Source organism: Stomoxys calcitrans, chromosome 2 (assembly GCF_963082655.1).
Source record: "Stomoxys calcitrans chromosome 2, idStoCalc2.1, whole genome shotgun sequence".
In the NCBI taxonomy this organism is placed as follows: Eukaryota; Metazoa; Arthropoda; class Insecta; order Diptera; family Muscidae; genus Stomoxys; species Stomoxys calcitrans.
In genome coordinates this window covers 153,210,967-153,232,351 of record NC_081553.1, presented here as the reverse complement: position 1 = coordinate 153,232,351, position 21,385 = coordinate 153,210,967, and the positions used below count along the sequence as shown (strand labels likewise).

General features: G+C 37.0%; 1 protein-coding gene across 6 annotated transcripts in view; it reads right to left on the bottom strand.

Moving 5' to 3' along the window:
* The window catches only part of LOC106090106 (thyroid transcription factor 1), a 382,007-nt gene that overhangs the window by 5,464 nt on the left and 355,158 nt on the right, over positions 1 to 21,385 (bottom strand). The window lies entirely within an intron of this gene.

Genomic DNA, 21,385 nt, shown 5'->3' with positions numbered 1-21,385 from the left:
TTAAAACCTGCAAAGAAATTTGACTCCATTATCCGGGAAAACCGATTACAGTAGACTCCGCTTTACTGGAACTAAAAAAAATCCATATTTTGTTTCAGTTATCCGATATTTTCTCTAAAACGAAGTTCGGATTACTGAAATTTATTTCAGTAAAGCAGTACATTACCCCACAAAAAAACTCTTAACTTTTTCACATAAAATCCATATATTTTTTAAGTATTGATTTAAAAAAAATTATAAATAAAAGTATTTTGTAAATGTAAAAAAAATGTTTAAAAAAGAAATTAAAAGAACTCTGTCTTCAAAAAAAATAATAATAATAATAATAAATTAACAATTCAGTCTCTCATTAATAAAAATAAAAAAATATAAATAAAAATTCAGTCTCACAATACAGTTAATATTGCAAATCAAACATTATGTCCTTTAAAAAAATCTTTAATTTGACTTTGAGTCACTTTTTTTTTAATTTACATGGGCTATTTCATTTTCAAGCTCATTAAGCAAGTTGCGTGCTTCAAAATTATCTAAAAAAAAAAATCTTTCAATTGGCATATTAACTTGAACAGATAGTTTCGGAAAAGCCTCATCCATTTCAAATTCTTCATTTTCTATAACAGCTTCACAACCAATTACTTGTTCAACTATTTCTTCTTCACTCAAATCCTAGCAACACTCCAAATCCTTCTCTATTTCAATAAAGTTTTCTATTTCATTTTCTAATGTGCCAGAACATTCAAGATAAGCTTTCTCAATAAGCTTTCTATAGAAGCACTTGAATGACCTTATTATGCCTTGGTCCAATGGTTGAATAATTGACGTGGTGTTTGGAGGTAAATATTCAATTCTTATGTTTTTTAATGTAACGTCATCGGATGTTTTGTGACAGTCAGCATTGTCAATAAACAAAATAAAGTTTTTTTTTTTACTGAAACTTTAAGTCAATTTCTTTGATAAGTTCTGTCCATAAAATACTTGTCATCCCAGCTTTCTTATTAGCAGAATAATTTACAGGCAAGTTCTTTCCGTTAAAGCATCTAGGGTTTGAAGATTTACCAACACTGAAGACGTATTTATCACTTCCCGTGGAGTTTGTTATAAAAAGAAGTGTGATTCGGTCTTTCGAAATTTTGCTGCCTGATCCCTGATCGGACCTGTTTGGTAAAGTTCCACCTGTTAGAGCTTTATAGTCCGAGTAGTTTTTCAACAACTCGGGCAATATGTTCTTAATCCATTCACTTGCTACAACAGTATTCGCTGAGTTTTTTTTTCTCCATGCAGCTTTTTAAAGTGAATGTTTTCTCTTTTCTTCCAACGCTCTAGCCACCCTATAGTTGGTACAAAATCTATATTCATAATATGAGCCAAGTCTTTCGCCTTTTGCATAATAATAGGCCCTGATATTTTTGCTTCCTTTGACCTCATATTTGTAAACCAGAGATGTAAAGCCTATTCCACTTGCTTATTTGAAACTCCTTTAATGCGATTCATAAGAATGTTCTTATTTTTTGTGGCAATGCTCGAAATTTATTTCTCATTTTTTAAAATTCTGCAAACCGTGGCTGCGCTGCAATCAAACTGTTCGTAAATGATCTTTCTCGGCACTCCTGCTTTAATTTTCTCAATAATTTCAAGTTTCTTTTTCATAGTCAGGCATGTGTATTTTGAAGAATTTCTCTATTTAAAATATACAATAATAATAAAATAAATAAATTTGTGGTAAATAATTAAACTTATTTCCTATTTCTACCTTTGTTACAGACATTTTATTTATTCCGTTTTTATATCTGCAGTAAGCTTTATGCCAAAAACATAGGACACACATACATTACGTCTGCTTCTGTTCGCATTTCAAAACCAACTAATATAACTTAATATGTACAAACACACAATACAAAGGCATACACATTGTATACGTTTTGTTGTAAGATGTTTATTCAGAATTTCTGTATATGTATTGTGTCAATTCATTTTTTAACGGGCAAACATGCAAAATTTCTTCAGCCCAAAATTATGTATCGATTTCCAAAAAATGAAGATTTTATTTTTTTCACTAAAGCGAAGTAGGTTTCATGCAAAACGTAGATTTGGATGCACTTTTGTTTTTCAGTAATGCGATATTTTCAGTAAACAGATGTTTCACTAAAGCGAAGTGAATAAGACTAGATGAGGTAAAAATTAGTGCGGGGATTTGTGTCGTTTTCAGTAATCCGGTATTTTTCAGTAAAGCGTGTTACGCTAAAGCGGATTCGACTGTATCTGTAATGCCTTCGGTCCCGAACATTCCTGGTAATCAAATTTACGAAAACATTTTCAAAACATATGCGAGTATAGTAGTCAAATAAAATTAATTTTGATTTGTGCACGTAATTTTATAAAAAAAAAATCGGGTTAAATGTTATTCTGCCATTCTGGGCAAGCTCAAATTATCATACATGCTAGTCTCTTAACAACGATTTGCGACAATCTTTTTTTTATTGAAGTTCACACGAACGGAGGAACAAAAGAAAACTCTTTCAATGTTGATCTTCAACGCACTTGCAGAAAGACACTCAATAAATATTGATGTAAGATACGTTACATTTGCAATGACAATAAGCCTAGTTTTTCGTATACACCAAACAATGTTTTGGCTGTTCAAAAATAAATAAACAAAACATTGGTGTGTGAGGACTCTGCTAAAAAATTGCGCAAACTAACTTAGTTGAAGGGCAAAGGTGTAATTTATGTAGCAAAGTTCTGCGAGGGAAAATTTCAGCCAAATCGGATAACAACTGCAGCTTCTATGGACTCAAGATATCTTATTGGAAGGTCTGGTTTTACGAGAGCTTTATCAGGTTTTAAACCAATTTGGACCGTACTTGGCACGGTTGTTGGAAGTCGTAACAGAACACTCTGTGCAACCAATTCGAATAATAATTGCAGTTTCTACGGGCAAATTTGCTTATGAACCATCCAACCCTCCAAAATTTTCTCATATCAATGAATGTTGTCCGATTCATATCAATGTTGTTGTTCAGTTTCATAGGCGGATATGCTTACCTTTGCGCTACGGTGACCTCCGGCTTCTAGGGGCGCAAGAAGTTAAATCCGGAGATCGGTTTTCTACATTAGGTTCTAGATTGAATTGGTAGTATTGCGGTTTCTGGGGCTCAATAAGTCAAGTCGAAGTACCACTTAATTTAGGATCATCTATATCCAAATCCATTTGCAATCCCCAACGACCTATATCAATAAAAAGTGTGTGTGCAATTTCGACCACACATATACTTACAGAATACACGTTAGATCATGATCTTTTCTCACGTTTAATTAAAAGATCTTAAAGGCTTAAAAAATTAACTTGGTACAAATAAAACTAACTTATCATGAGTAAGGATGAAATCGTTTATAACTCTTGTGGTGTTAGTAATGTTACTTAAACAAATTTCTTTGGAATAAGTAGGCACTTTACTAAACTGAGGAAACCATATTATAATCGACGAGTCCTTCTATGATATTTATTAAAGAATGAACTATTTAAAAATCTTTGGATTTTTAGTTCAATATAGATTAAATGTTTACAATTTCTATTTCTTTATCTCACAATACTATGGTCCTAAATAAGAACAATTTAATAACTGTTAGTTAGTGTTGAACTAATATTGAGTTTGATAGTTGATTAATATTAAGCTCCTCACAAACCGGCATAATGATGTGGGGCATAATTATGCATTCCAAAATTATGTGGCCTAATCTAGACTTGAAGAGGTCTACTACTTTGCTGTCACAGACTAGAACAGAAGTCCCAGTCATTGTATCCGTCATGACAGGTCACTGTCTGATCAGAAAATATGCTGACAAACTGAAAGTTGCCTGTATCGACTTTTGCCAAAGCTGTGAGGATTCGCAAGTTGTTGGAATTTGTGGGAGGATTATTCCCGCGATAAATTAACCCGGATCGCCCCGGTGTTGCCATATGGCAACGCAAAAGTACGTTGGGTGTGTTTTCTCGTGAGAAGTGTGTCTTTCTAACAAGTGGTCGTTTGTTTGGTTCTCATATTGTAAGGTAGAAAATTTGGGTATACAAATTAAACTAGCAAAACTTGGCACTATGGCGAGTGCGTAGTTCACATAATTTTGATTTGTGAAGACCAGCAATGCAGAGTATATACATTTCGGAAAGCTTAGAAATAGTTCTTTAATTTTGTACCATGTTTCCACTTGAATACCACCATAATACCATACGCCGGCATCGTTAGGAAGCATTATATGAAATTTGCATTTTGAAAGAAATTATGCGCGCCAGCTGTCATAACAGGCAAAATGTGCAAACTTTAACCGCTTACGGACATAATAAAATCTAATATGATGGCAAATTTCCATCCAGAACAGAATCTCTCATGTGAAGAGAGTGTGGTACCATACTTTGGAAGACATGAGTGCAAGCAGTTTATAAAAGTAAATCCAATGCGGTTCGGATTTATGGTGTTGTCCTCGTTTAGGTTTTCAAGTTATATGATAAACTTTGAAGTTTATCAGGGCAAAAATCACAGATAAAACACAGATTGGTACGAAAAATGTCTTGAAAACGTGCTGCACCTCTTATGTACACTCATAGAAAAAAGTTTGCTGAAAATAGCAAAAACTGTCTGCTGAATACTAGTAGTTAATTTTGCTGCTTTTATAGCAGTAATTCTGCTATTGCAGCAATAGTACTGCAATTTCAGAGTAGCAGGCATACTGCAGAAAAGTCTGTTGTTTGGTGAAAATCACTGCTGATTAAATATGGAGGGTTGCTGAACACTTGCCTGAGGAACTATCGACCACATCGCTTAAATCTGGCAGATTGCAGTAGACTAAAACTCCCCCTGCCACAATCGAGACAGGAGGGTGTGGCATCGAAACGGAACCTGACAAGCCCTGTGTGGGTGCTCATCATGAAAAGTTCTAACGAACCTTGTGAGGATGAACTCCTGATGGAATCAGAAGATATGGCTAACACAACAGTGGTGGAACTTTTGAATCCTGACGATGGTCCGGTTTCTACAGATAAATCTCCACCATTGTAAGGACGCTTCGGTGGCACTGAAGGTCCTCCTGATGGCGGGGCGGTTTGACGTGGTTCTTATCCAAGAACCATGGGTATGTGGAGAAATGGTTCGTGGACTATGAATTACTGGATTTAAACTACTCAAGGGTACGGGGATTGGGAGACACAGAGTCTGTATTCTTGCAAAGAGTAGTCCAAAAGTTTTTCTTCTTCCGTCGCTAAGCATATATGACACACGATTCAAAGATACCACCTTCAAACTTCAAGTCGCTGGTTGCAGCCCGTTCTATAGGGAAGAAGAACCTCAGTGCAGGAAGTGATGCTAATGCACATCACTAGATATGGCGAAGTTCCAATGTCTACGAAAGGGGTGAGCTGCTTATTGAATATAATATAAGTTGCAATCTGGCGATTTGTAATAAAGGGCATAAACCGACCTTTATTACCAGGAACAGGCAGGAGGTACTAGATATTACCTTTGTATCGGAAGATATAAGTGGAAGAATTTGCGACTAGGATGTGTTGGACGATCACAGCTTCTCTGATTATCGTTATATTATTTTCAGCCTTGGGTAGCATGTCCGCCTATGACGTTGAACGCCTGGGTTCAAATCCTGGGTTTTCCCCTCCTAATGCTGGCAAAATTTGTGAGGTACTATGCCATCTAAAATTTCTCTCCATTGCAGCATGCCGTTCGGACTCGGTTATACAAAGGAGGCCCCTTATCATTGAGCTTAATATTAAATCGGACGGCACTTATTGATATGTGAGAAGTTTGCTCCTGTTCTTTAATGAAATGTTCATGGGAAAAAATTGCAGAAGTGGTCCCTCGGATCTAAAGAAGAATTGCGGATTGGGATAAATTTCGGCACAAATTCTGCACGTCTATCCCTTCTAGACCAAAAAAGCAAGTGGAAACTGTAGAAGATGACTCGCTTGTGTCAGCATGTCCTAGTGCCAAGCAAAGGAGCAAACAGCGACCGCCATGGTAGGCCCCCAGAGCTGGTTGGTCTAAGGAAGAACAGCAGAAAACTATCACAGGTATGCATTCGTCGGAGTCCATTAGGGAAATTGTGTCTGAGCCGAAAATCTTTTGGGCGATAAGAAGTTTCGACTACTTTAAGTCGCCGGGCCCAGTTGACCACCGGTTGAATTACAAGCTGTGTCTGATAGACTGGTTCCCTGGCTTAGGGAGATATACTCTGCTTGTATCAGAATGTGATATATACCTGTGGGATGGAGGGACACGAAGGTCATTTTAATTCCAAATGCAGGAAAACCCTACCACGAAGGCGAAACATTTTCGTCCTATTTGTCTATCATCCTTTATGCTGAAGACTCTTGATAGGTTGATAGGAACATATCTTAGGGTAAAAATTCCTGGAGATGGCAGCAGCATGCATATATTGGGTTGCCCAAAAAGTAATTGCGGATTTTTTAAAAGAAAGTAAATGCATTTTTAATAAAACTTAGAATGAACTTTAATCAAATATACTTTTTTACACTTTTTTTCTAAATCAAGCTAAAAGTAACAGCTGATAATTGACAGAAGAAAGAATGAATTACTTTTTAGGCAACCCAATAGTAAAGACAAATCCACTGAAACAGCCCTTCGCGACCTAGTCGGCTACATAGAGGGTTCTCTCGCTGTCAAGGAATATACAATGGTAGCATTTCTTGACATTGAAGGTGCTTTCAATAATGTAAAACCGACGTCAATCATGAATGAGTTGGAGTTTCTAGGCATCAACCCTACCCTAAGAAAGTTTATTAAAAACTTACTTACTAAAAGATGCATTACGGCAGGATTGGGATCTGTGGATCTAAAAAGATGGGTCAGCAGAGGAACTCCTCAAGGATGTGTACTGTTTCCTCTACTTTGGAATATAGCCACTAACAATATATAATTGTCTCTGGAAGAAAAAGGTGTAAAAGTAGTCGCGTATGCTGACGTCGTGGCAATTGCGGTTAGGGGAAAGTTTCCCAGCACTCTAAGAGATACACTTCAGGAAACTCTATGTGCAACAGCAAAGTGGGCTACCGAAAGTGGTCTGGATATAAATTCGTGCAAGACAGAACTACAATACTATCAGCAGGAGATACAAGTTGCCTACGGTGGAACCTATCACCTTGGCTGGAGAGAATGTTCCATATACAGAAAGCGCAAAATCCCTGGGTGTTTTGCTGGACAGGAAACTGAACTTCAAATCCAACATTGCCCTATACACCTGCAAAAGAGCAATTGGCAAAAGTTGGGGATTTAGACCGCGTGTCATACATTGGCTATAAACTGCAGTTGTCAGACCTATTATGCTGTATGCTGTTGTGGTCTGGTGGACGGCGCTTCAAAAATCCACCTACTGCTCAATACTTAACCGGATCCAATGGATGGCTTGTTTGTGCATCACAGACGCACTGAGGACGACACCATCTGATGCACTGAATTTAATGCTAATTCTTTTGCTTCTGGACATTGTGGCTACCCAAATTGCAGCGAACACTGCCGTGATGTTAAGGGAGCTTTCTCATTGGTCATGTGGCGGCCACGGGCACTGTGTTATACTTGATACAATATTCGATGTTCCAGGCAGTGTGGATTACACCCTACCTGAGCCGCTACTTGATAAAAATTACTGTATCACTATTCCTGATAGAACCGATTGGAACTACGATATCCCTCGTAACAGAAGTTACATAGACTTCTATACGGATGGTTTTAAGTTAAACGACCAGGTGGGCTTTGGGCTGTACTCTAAAGATCTAGAACTGGTAATATCGAAGAGGTTACCCGACCTCTGCAGTGTGTGTCAAGCGGAGCTCCTTGCAATTAAGGGAGTGGTTGAATGGCTAAGATATAATGTCATTACGACTATTGCCATGAATATCTTCTCAGACAGGCAGGTGGCGATTAAATCCTTGGAGAACGTATTTCTGAACACAAAAACCGCCCTCGACTGTCGCAGATATCTCAAAGAGATGGCTGAACAGTTCAAAATTCACCTGCCGTGGGTGCCGGGCCACAGAGATATCCCAGGGAATTCCAAAGCAGATGAGCTTGCGAGACTAGGAACTACCTTATACACTCCAGGGACACTGGTATATGTGGGTATGCCTCTAGCGACATGTAAGCTAAGTTTTCAGGATCAGGCCCGAATGGCAACGAATGATAGATGGTCACAAAGAGTGGGCTGTGAGCATTCCAAAACTACGTGGCCTCATCTAGACTTGAAGAGGTCTACTGCTTTGCTTTCATTGGCTAAAACAGACGTCTTAATCATTGTGTCCGTCATGACAGGTCACTGTCTAATCGGAAATTATGCTGAGAGACTGAAGGTTGCCAGCAGCGACTTTTGCAGAAGCTGTAGGGACATCGAGGAAGAAGAGACTATAGAACACATTTTGTGTGTGTGTCCCGCACTAGCAGTTAGAAGGAGTTCCACTTTAGGTTCTCATTTCTTTGAGAACCTGTCTGATTTAGCGGATGTGAACATTCGCAAGTTACTGGGCTTTTTAAAGCGATCTGGATGGTTCAACGGTAGGAAGTAGAAGGCATCTTCCTTCTTCTGTTCCTGTGGTATCGCAATGGACGAAAACGTTTAAATGAGTCTGATGGCAGACTGCCACTTAAACTTAACCTAACCTAACTCTGCGGTCAAAGCCTACAGAACTAATAAATTTCTATTAAAATCAACACTGCTTCCTTTTGACTGATAGATTTCGATCCTAACTCCCTGAGCTCAGTATCAATTGCCATAAATACTGTATTTTGAATTATGAAAATCCGAGGAAAAAACGAAATAATTATTTTAAAATACAAATTAATCTGAGTGATTTGGTCGTTAATAAAAATATTATTAACCCATTACATACGAATGGCTCGAGCTAAAAAAGAGGTATCCTAAAGAGATTTTGATTGGAGTAGAGTGGTAGACTAAAACTAGATAAAAACGATTTCCCGTGATGTAAGGTCATTTTTTGGGGGAAATGGCTTTTTAGGTTAGGTTACATTGAAAAAAGGATGCAGATATTAATCTGCTCCATGCCATACTCCATACTTAAGCCAGTAATCGGCTTGTTGTGCGCTCCAAAAGCTAAGAAGTAATGTAGAAAAGTAAAAATTTAAGTTAGGAATTCCGTGCTACTTACAAAATCCTTAATTGTTTTCCATACCACTCCCCTAAGTCGGTTCATGTCTGGTATCGTGTCCCCGCCTAATTACCGATGTCTGTTAACCGCGAAAGCCGGGCAATGACATAGGAAATGCTCCAACGTCTCATTATCTTCCCCACATACCCTACACATCCTATCACTTGCCGCACCTATTGTGCATAAGTGAGCTCGTAGTCCTATGTGTCCCGGTATGACACCATAAGCTATACTGACCGCCTTTCAGTAATAGCCTCGTCCTCTCACGATCCGGATTACCCCATAGGATTTTCGCCGTCCTACCGACTGTTTCGCTGTTCCACAGTTTTACATGCCCATTTGTCGCCGTCTGCCGTCGATAAACCAAGTTTATCGACAGCAGTTCTCTGGCCTTCACTTCCAAATCGTCTGCCTTTTCATTCCCCCTTACTCCGTTATGGCCCGGTATCCAAACCAAGCGGATTGTGGCATCTTCGGAGAAGGCATTAGACTCCTCCTTACACTGCAAGACGGCCCGGGCTGAAGAGAATGGTCCATTGAATTATTACAATTTTGTCTTGAGGATAAATTGAGATGTCATTAAAAATATTACGCTGAAAATTTGGCTTTAGAAAAAATTTTAAGTGGTCTCGGTTTGGTCAAAATGTTGTCTCTGTAGAATATTATCAATACGAGGAACCCCCCGTCTGGCTACGTCCCTGGCTCCCATATAAACCGATCTCCCGATTTGACTTTTTGCCCGATTTGGCTGAAATTTTTCATGTAATGCTCTTTTATGACTTCAAATAACTGAGCTTAGTACGGCCCAAATCGGTTTATATACACCGATCTGTCATGTACACCGATCTCCCGATTTGATTTCTTGAGCCCCTCGAAGCCGCAGTTTTTGTCCGATTTGGCTGAAATTTTGCATGTTGTGCTCTGTTATGACTTCCAACAACTGTGGAAGCCTGCCTATAACCTGCTTTCTTCCATATAATCCGATCTCCCAATTTGACTTTTTCAGCCCTTACAAGCCGCAATTTTTGTCCGATTTGGCTGAAATTTTGCATGTTGTGTTCCGATATGACTTCTAACAACTGTCACAGTTACGGTCCAAATCGGTCTATAACCTAGTAGAGCTCTCATATAAACCGGTCTCTCGATTATCTTTGTTCGGTTCCTAGAAGCTTTAATTTTTGCTGTTTTGACAGAAGTTTGGTATGTAGAATAAAATTATGCGCTTTTAACTAAATTTAATTTGTACAAATTTTATGACGAATCGATTGTGGTGGGTTCCCCAGATACGGTCCGGCCGAACTTAACACGCTGTTATTTGTTTTAGTTTTTGAGTGCGAAAAAATTGTTTTTCGCAAATCATATATTGCTTGACAATACGCTTTGTCCCCTTTAAGAAAACAAAATTTGAAATTTGTGCAATGCACTCGTTTGTTTTCAGCAACAGCAACTTTAAAAACAATTTTTAATATCATTGACAAAGCCAGGGGCGTGATAGGAGGGGCTGCAATTGTGTTTCGATTTCATTTTAGCCTTTAATTGTCATATGATGTGTGGCCCCCAGAGGTCTTAATATTGGTCTGATTTAGACAGAATTTGGTAAACCAGTTACATATCGTATACGAATACCTGTGCTTAAAACGACCCTAATAAGTCCACATTTAAATATAGCTGCCATAATAGCACATATTCTAATTTTTCTTTTTGAGACCATAAGTGGGTCCATTTTTATTTTATGTGACTCAAGTTTTGTATTCAAAGCTTTTTGATGCCTTGCAATACCCATACCAAAGACGGCTCTCATGTCGCCATAATTAAATAAAAAAAAAACATACAATTCATATATAATGGAATATTAATTCATAAATTAATCTTTATGCATAAAACCTCTCTTAAATGTTTTTAATAAACGATAACAGCTATAAATACAATCCTTTTTTTCATACAAGCCACAGCCTCACATTTTGGGTACAAAATTCGCTTGAAATTACTAAAATATGCCTCGAAAGGCACTTCCATTTTTTGTAGTGTGCGTCACACAACTTTATGACCATTTTTTTAAGGGGTACAATATATTGGAGAAGAACAAATTTTGTTTTCATTCGAATCTATTTTCAAGTCCCTTGATTCACTTTAAGTAGATTGAAGAAATTTTGTTCGTATGAAAAAAAAATAATCATATATTTCAATCGAAAATTGCGTAAAAATTTAGCTAGCTTTTCGCAGGATTCACCGACATACTTTATGGTGTTACAAGTGGAATGACGAAATTACTATACCCCATCCTATGGTGGGCTAATCGTTTATTGGACTAACATTCAAATCGTTTATTAAATGTTAGTCCAATAAGCGATTTCATTAAAGACGGTTGTGTTTTTATTTGCAACAGAAAGTTTTCTAACAAAGTTTATGGGCCACGCGCATAGAATTTGGACAGTGAAAGACAATTATTTAGAAAACGGTGTGAAAAAAAATAAAAAAAGGAACTACGCAATATGGTCTATCCAAATGAAAAAATTGTCATTACATTAGATGTCATGGTCAAAGGGTGCTTGGGATTCCTCAAGTTGTTTACACTAGGCTAATATGGCATGCGGGAAAGCCAACCTCTAAAAAATTAGTGCGCTTTAAAATCAGCTCGGGTTAACAGCTGACATCACATATTGGTGAATTTCGCGGCATAAAAGATGGTTGGAAGAATTGAAAAATTTCGTTGTTGCTGGTGCTGCCTGGAGGAAGAGAGATATCAAGGCATAAGCGAAGATTGGGTATTTTTAGCTAAGAGAAGATATTTCTTTTGAAATTTCTTACGGAATGAACTATTTAAAGAAATTTGGATTATTAGTTCAATAATAACTAACATGTTACGAAGTAAGAACATTGTCATAGCTGTTAGTTGGGTTAGGTTTAAGTGGCAGTCTGCCATTAGACTCACCTAGACGTTTTCGTCCATTGTGATACCACAGGAACAGAAGAAGGAAGATGCCTACTAAATAGTTCCTACTATTGAATCATCCAAATCGCTCTAAAAATCCCAACAACTTCTGAGTGTTAGCATCCGTGCAATCCGACAGGTTCTCAACAAATTGAGAACCTAAAGTGGAGCTCCTTCTGACTGCTAATGCGGGACACACACAAAGAATGTGTTCTATATTGTCTTCTTCTTAGATGTCGTTACTGGCAACGTTCAGTCTGTCAGCATGTTTTCCGATGTTTACTTGTCATGACGGACACAATGACTGAGACGTCTGTTCTACCCAATGAAAGCAAAGCAATAGACCTCTTCAAGTCTAGATGAGGCCACATAGTTTTGGATTGCTCACAGCCCACTCTTTATGACCATCTACCAATCGTTGCCCTTCGGGGCTGATCCTAAAAACTTAGCTTACATGTCGCTAGAGGCATACCGCTTTTAATTCCCTGGGATAACTTTGTTGCCCGGCGCCCAGATAAGGTGAATTTTGAAATATTCAGCCATCTCGTTGTGAGATCAGCACAGTCGAGGGCGGCTTTTGTGTTCAGAAATACGTTCTCCAGGGGTTTAATGGCTGCCTGGCTGAAAAGATATTTAGGCAAATTGTGGTTATGACATTATACAATATATCAGCCATTCCACCACTTCCTTAATGCAAGAATTTCCGATTTATTCACACTACATTGGTCGGGCAACGTTCTCCATATTACCAGTTCTAGATCTTAAGACAACACCCCAAAACCCACCTGGTCCTCTAGTTGGAAGGCATCCGTGGAGTCTATGTAACTTCTATTACAGCGGATATCGTAGTTCCAATCGGTTCTATCGGGAATAATTGTGGTACAATACTTTTAATCAAAAAGCGGCTAAGGCAGGGTGTAATCCACACTGCCTGGAATATCGGAAATGGTATCAAGGGTAACACATTGTCCGTAGCCGCCGCATGGCTTAAGATAAAGCTTCCTTAACCTCAAGGCAGTGGCCGCAGCAATTTGTCTAGCCACAATGTCAAGGGGTATTAGATGTAGCATTAAATTCAGTGCATCAGGTGATGTCGCCCTCAGTGTGGCTGTGATGTACCAACAAGCCATCTTTGGATCCGGTTGACTATTGAAATAGATGAATTTTTGAAGCGCCGTCCACCAGACCACAACACCATATAGCTTTATAGGTCTGACAACTGCGGTATATACCCAGTGCATGACACGCACTTTGAAATCGCAAATTTTGCCAATGGCTCTCTTGCAAGTGCATTGAGCATGAGTTGCCTTTCCCGCCCTCTCCAAAATGTCAGATTTGAAGTTAAATATTCTGTCCTGCAGAACATCTAGGTATTTTGCTCTTTCAGTAAATGGAACATTCTCTCCTCCCAAGGAGACAGTTGCCACTGAAGCTTACTTGTATCTCCTGCTGAAAAGAACTTCTTCTGTCTAGACCACTTTCGGTAGCCCACTTAGCTGTGCTTTCTCCTAATCGCAATAGCCACGCATCAGCCTACGCAGCTACTTTTACACCTTTTTCTTCCGATGTAGAGGCTAGAGACAGTGACCTCCTTGAGGTGTTCTTCTTCGAAATAAAATTTCGAGGAGAGAATGCAAACACAAAAAATTATATTGAAAATTTTTATGAAAAGTTTGTCTTTAGAAAATTTTTCACTGAAATGCAGTCTTTAGGAATTTTGTTTATTGAAATTTTGTCTCTTGGAAAAATTGCAGCGAAATTTTATCTTTAAAGTAAAATTTCGAGGAGAGTCCGGCCCGGCTTGGAGAGAATGCTACGCTGAATTATTAAAATGTTGTCTTTAAGAGAAATTTTGAAGAAGTTTTGTGTTTGAAAATATTACGCTAAAATTTTGTCTTTAGAAAAAATTTCATCAAAATTTGTTTAGAAAAAATTTCAATAAAATTTTGTACTTAACAAAAATAATTTTGAGGTGGTGCTGGTCTGATCAAAGTTTTGTGTCTGTAGAATATTGAAAATATGAAATTTTGTCCTTTTAATGTATTTTACTTAAATGTTGCGTTTAGAATAAATTTAATTTATTTTTCTTCTATAGACAAAATCATTTTGAGGGGGGCTCGGGCCCGGGCGATGCACTTTCTATTATTTCAACCTCTTAAAGAGGTTGGTTGTCTTAGCCTACTCCGGGCTCTAGACCTGCCGCTCCACTGGAAACAGACGCAGATCATCAACCGCCTAATGGAGTGACTGTCGTAGCCAACCTTGAGTGACTTAAATTTTTCTTCCAAAAATGATGACCTATTACGAGTTACACAACAATTATTGTGGTGCAAAATAACAAAACGTCCGCTCCACTCAGTGGTTCAAACAAGAATGTAGATATCTGGTAAGTTAGGCAGGATCGAATTTTATATACCCTCCACCATGGATTGCATTTATCAAGATCTTTGCCCGGTATCTCTTTTTAGGCAGACAAAGGATAATGGGTAAGAATTGTTATGCTATTCCAACCGACCTACACTAATAAGACGTATTTGTGCAAAATTTTAAGCGCCAAGCTTTACTCCTTCGAAAGTTAATGTGCTTTCGATATACAAACGGACATGGCTTGATCGACTTAAAATGTCATGACGATCAAGTATATATGTACTTTATGGGGTCTTAGACGAATATAAGGAGGTGTTACAAATGCAATGACGAAACTAGTATAACCTCATCCTATGGTGGAGGGTATAAAAACCAAAAACAGCTTTAGTTGACTCAACAACGGCGATTATAAAAAGAATATATAAAAAGCAACTTCTGTTTGAAAACTAAACAAAAAAGAACAATCGAGAGTAAGAAAATCATAGAAAAGAAATGCCTTTAACATCACGATCAGGTTTTTTTAAGTTTAAGTTTTTTAAGCCAGTTGAAAGTGAATCTAAATGTAATTATGGTAATTTTCATTAATTGTTATTTGTCCCGTTTTAGGTATTCGCCATTAACTAAATAAATTTATTCATTTATTAAATAAATCATCTTAAATCTAGAACCCGAACAAGATGCCGATGTATCAACTAAGCTTATGCGAAGTACACACATAACTAGGAATTCGAGGTTTATTGGAGAAAATGTCTTAGTAACAAAATAAATGAAATTAAAACATGATTAAATGTAAATTGTTGGAATTTGCATGTGTTCTCAATGATGCCTTCAGGGGTAATAGACAAACTGATACCGTATACACGGATTTTAGTAAAGCGTTCGAAAAAGGTAATCATACACTTCTTATGATGAAATTAGATTTATATGGTTTCTGCAATTCGGTGTTAATATGGCTATGTTCATATCTGATTGGCCGTTCACAAAATGTAAAATATGGTAATGCGATCTCTAAAACTATCATTGTTTCCACCGATGTTCCCCAAGGTAGCCATCTCGGCCCGATCTTGCTTTGTCTTTTCATTACTGATTAACCTAACATAATAAAGCATTCTAATATTTTGATGTTTGCCGATGATGTGAAAACTTTTAGGTCTTTTAATGACCCAGATGATCAGTCCGATCTTGATCTCTTTTATGAATGGTGCAAAATTAACTTTATGCAACTGAATATTTTCAAATGCAAATAATGCGTTCTTCAAGACGAAATCCTTTTATCACAAATTATTTTATCGGATCCGATGAGCTTGAATCAGTCAATTCATTTAAAGACCTTGGGCTACTTATGGATTTCCTTTTATTTTGCCTCTAAGGACTGGACCTTATTACACTAGCTACATTGTCAAGCCCGAGAGTTATGTTGAATGTTAATTTTATAATGAACTAGCTGACCCGGGCTCGCTCCGCAGCGCCTTCTTTTACTTTATATGGAAAAAAAGTTTCCTTGGAATATTTATTTTCGAAGATCTTTTAGTGAAATACAATGCTTACTTGACTAAGAGTTTAACAATATAAGTGCCTTTATCTGAATCCCATATGATCTTTATTAGTCAACTAATTTAAGTTTGGATGTAAGGTGTACTCCATTCTTAAAATACTTCATTTCAGCCCGATATTCTCATGATTTCTGATTTAGTGGTGTTCCCCAGATACTTAGCCCTGAAAAAATATCAGCATCGTGATCTTCTCTCGAATACCATTTATTTAAACCCCATATTGCCATTGGCTTAAGAGGAGTTTACAGGATGAGGCGTCCCCCAAACACATGGCCCTAAAATAGGTTATCAAATTCGTTTTCTAATCTCAAATACCTTTCATTTGAGCCACATATTGGCATGGTCGAAAAATTTTTCCCCTTTGGGGGTGTTTTGGGAAAGGGGTGATGCCCTAAATACATGGTCCTACATTTGGATATCAAATTCGTATTCTACTCCCAAATACCTTTATTTGAGCCCCATATTGCGATGGTCAGTAAAAAATTGCTGTTTGTGGGGTATTTTGGGAAAGGGGAAGACCCCCAGAAAATTGGTCCCGAAAATAGGTATCAATTCTTGCTCTACCCCCCAATAACTTTCATTTAAGCTCCACATTGACATGGTCGGTGAATATGCTCGATTAAGGGGTGTTTTGGGGACTGGGGTGGTCCCCTAAACATAAAGCGCGGAAAATATATCAGCAATGTGCTCTATTCTCATATATCTATATATCATTTATTTGAACCCCATATTGCCATTGCCCTCAAAATTGGATATAAAATTCCTCTTATTTGAGCCTCATATTGCAATAGTCCGAAAATATTTAATATTTGGGTGGTGTTGCGGGGGCGTTTCCCTGTAGACACTTTTCCCGAATATTGATATGAAATTCGTGCTTTACTCCCAAAGACTTTTCATTTGAGCCCCATATTGCTATGGGGGGATATTTTTGGTGAGAGGCGGCCCCCAAACACTTAGTCCTATATTTGGGTATCAGATTCGTATTCTACATTCAAATACATTTAAGCCCCATATTCCCAAGGTCAGTAAAAAAGTCCTGTTTGGGGTGTGTTTTGGGAAAGGGGTGGACCCCTAGAAACGTGGTCCCACATTAGGGTATCAGATTCGTATTCTACTTGCAAATACCTATCATTTGAGTCCCATATTGCCATGGTCGATAAATATGTCCGATTTAGGGGTGTTTTGGGGCTTGGGGTGGTCCCCTAGCACTTGGTCCAACATTTGGGTATCCGATACGTTTTCTTATCCTAAATACCTTTCATTTGAGTCCCATATTGCCGTGATTGGTCTAAATATATGTTTGGTAGGTTTTAGGGTGGGGCAGCCCCCCTAGGTACCCCATCCTAATTTTGGATACCAAATTTTTTTTTTAGGGTACTTTATGAGAGCACACCAAATTTCGCTTAAATCGCACTACCCATCTCCGAGATCTGGCGTTTCTGAAAATTAGGGTAAGGGGGAGGGTTCACCCCCTCTTCAGATATCAAAAAATGTAGTACCCTATTTTCACCACGGGATCATTATGCACCATCTGTGAAAATTTCAAGAAAATCGGTTCAGCCGTTTCTGAGTCTATAAGGAACACACAAACATACAAACAAACAAACCAACCTACAAACAAACACAAAATGATTTTTATGTATAATAATGAATATCATTCATGGAAAAATTGAGTCAGAATTTCTTCTAAGTAGAATTTTTTTCAATGTCCCGATAAGACTTACCAGAAATTTTGAACTATTATGTATAACATATTATACAACAAATTTTGCAAACAATGATCCCTTTCGTCGTATATGCTATCAATTTAACAAGTTCTTTAATAACATAAACCTATCACATTCTATTGCATTTAAAGGGTTACAGCCGTATTCACAAAAAGTTATCTAGGCTTTATAAACTACTAATTGGCATTTGCACCAAAACCCGGATCCACAAATTTTAAATAGCCTATTAAGGGTTTATGAAGGCTTTGTTCAGTTCAGAGCATAAGTTATTGTAGGATCTGGCCTACTTTAAACAAATAATACCCTCACTTATTATAATTTCTGCATACACTCGTAAAATAATATTATTATCGAATAAAATATCTCAATAAAAATCTGTTGAAAATACAACGAGAATGTTGCGATCCTTTGGAAAATGATCTCTTAACAATATGCACTACTTTAAAATACTTTAAAAATAAAAACTACTTTAAACTACTTTAAAAATAAAAACAATTTGACAGAAACAATTTCTTTATGAGTCTGCGAAATAATTTGGAGAGGACGCGTATACATACATGTTTCGAAACATGTCCATGAAAGAACTAAATAGTCGAAAACAAAAATAAACACTTTTTAATTGGTGTCTCCCATTTTTTGTACGGTGTGGATCAGCTGATTGCAGAATGCATCTCTATGACGAAGCAGTGTTGTAAACTTATTTATCGATGTGATAGAATGAACTGAGAAAGTAAAACGATGATAAGAGGAGATGGTGGGAATAGGAAAATGAGAGAAAAGGAATAAGAATAAGAACTATTCTGAATGACATTCGCTTTTTTATGAGGGGATTCGCCAAGTAACCGCCGAAAGTACAAGAGCTTCGTTTTTTTTATCAAAATCTTTTTTCTTTGCCAAACTAAATATAAAATTTACAAAAAAAGATTAATTGACAAACTTATAAAGCCTGTCTTTAAACAAAAAAGTACAATTAAACCACAGCAAATAAAATTATATATAATTTGAATATAGACTTAAAAAGTCTTTAACAGTCCCATATATAAATGGCAATTTGCGAAAACAAAAACTAAGAAAAATCATAGGTTATGTTAAGAGCTTAATAATTATGGTGCATTAAGTATAATATAAAACAAAACACGTTTTGAAAAAAAAATAAACTACCAAAGTTGGAACTAAAGATAAAGAAAAAAGAGAAAACGAGGCATGCAAGAACAAAAAAAAATCGAAAAATTTACAACAAGAAATTGTATGTAAATGATGTTCCCGTAGCACAAACGAAAACAAAAAATAAAGGAGGAATTCAAAGCCAATATTGACCTCCTTCTCCCCCATCATGCCTATTTGGTACCGGATTATGCCGTTACACCGAGTGATGAAGAAGGTTACAGAAAATGAAAATTAATCAAAATAAATAATAAATGTTAACTATTCTATTCAAAAAAAAAAAAAAAAAATAAATAAATAAATAAATAAATAATAATAATAATAATAATAATAATAATAATAATAATAGCAAATAATAGCAAAAAATATTTAATTTTTTTTAAATAAATAAATATTTGTAAGACAAAATTTTAAATATCTTGAATAACAAAAGATGGAACTGTGAACTAAAATGGATTGATTAATGTATGTACATAGGTATACATAATTTCAAAAAGAAAAACAAAGAAAGAGAAGTTTAAGCGGCCGGAATAAAATAATATTGTTTTTCTATCAAATAGAAAAAAAGAATACCAGTATTAAGTAGGCGAGATTTTATTTTTTATGTAATTTTTATACCCACCGCCGAAGGATAGGGGTGAATATATTCATTTTGTCATTCCGTTTGCAACACATCGAAATATCCATTTCCGACCCTATAAAGTATATATTTTCTTGATCAGCGTAAAAATCTAAGACGATCATGTCCGTCCGTGTGTCTGTTGAAATCACGCTACAGTCTTTAAATATAGAGATATTGAGCTGAAATTTTGCACAGATTCTTTTTTTGTCCATAAGCAGGTTAAGTTCCAAGATGGGCTATATCGGACTATATCTTGATATAGCCCCCATATAGACCGATCCGCCGATTTAGGGTCTTAGGCCAATAAAAGCCACATTTATTATCCGATTTTGGTGAAATTTGGAACAGTGAGTTGTGTTAGGCCCTTCAACATCCTTCGTTAATTTGGCTCGGATCGGTCCAGATTTGGTTATAGCTGCCATATAGACCGATCTTCCGATTTAGGGACGAAGCCCAAAAAAGCCACATTTATTATCCGATTTTGCTGAAATTTGGGACAGTGAATTGCATTAGGCCCTTCGACATCCTTTGTCAATTTGGTTCAGATCGGTTCAGATTTGGATATAACTGCCATATAGACCAATCCTCCGATTTTGGGTCTTAGGCCCATAAAAGCCACATTTATTATCCGATTTTGCTGAAATTTGGGACAGTGAGTTGTGTTAGGCCTTTTGACATCCTCCGACAATTTGGCTCAGATCGGTCCAGATTTGGACATAGCTGCCATATAGACCAATCCTCCGAATTGTGTTAGGTCCTTTGACATCTTCCGTCAATATGGCTCAGATCGGTTCAGATTTGGATATAGCTGCCATATAGACCGATCCTCCAATTTAGGGTCTTAGGCCCATAAAAGCCACATTTATTATTCGACTTTGCTGAAATTTGGGATAGTGAGTTGGGTTAGGCCCTTTAACATCCTCCGTCAATTTGGCTCCGATCGGTCCAGATTTGGATATAGCTGCCATATAGACCGATCCTCCGATTTGGGGTCTTGGGCCCATAAGAGGCGCATTTATTGTCCGATGTCGCCGAAATTTGGGACAGTAAGTTAAGTTAAGCCCCTTGACATACTTCTGCATTATCGCACAGATCGGTCCAGATTTGGATATAGCTGCCATATAGACCGATCTCTCGGTTTTAGGTTTTGGGGCCATAAAAAGCGTATTTATTGTCCGATGTTGCCGAAATTTGGGACAAAGAGTTAAGTTGAGCCCCTCCACATATTTCTGCTATGGGACATAAGGTTTAAGTTTTGCACCCGATTTTGACGAAAGGTGGTTTACATATATACCCGAGGTGGTGGGTATCCAAAGTTCGGCCCGGCCGAACTTAACGCCTTTTTACTTGTTTTTAGATACAGCGACTAAATGTACCAATATTTTGTTATACACAAATGAAGAATGACTTGTACTTATTAGTATGTGGTCCAAATCGGAATATATTTCGATATAACTGCTATGGGACATACTGTATGCAATTTTCACTGGATTTTGATGAAATGTGGTTTACATATATACCCGAGGTGGTGGGTATCCAAAGTTAGGCACAGCCGAATTTAACGCGCTTTTACTTGTTTTCCTTTCTTCAAATACAAGAGTTTTTGCATGAAGAATGGTATGATTATAAACTAGAGAAACAAGTCAGCTGCTTAAAGAGAAAAAAATGTATATAGAATGAATGATATTAATATGAGTTGTCAAAGAGAATTTTAAAGAGAAAAAAAGAAGAAAAAAAAAACCAAAACAAGTTGTCCAAGAGAACTCAAAAATAAAAAAGTGTTTTTTTTCATAGGCCTGTACTCTTAAAGGGTGAGTAAACAAAAAAAAAAAAAAAAAAAAA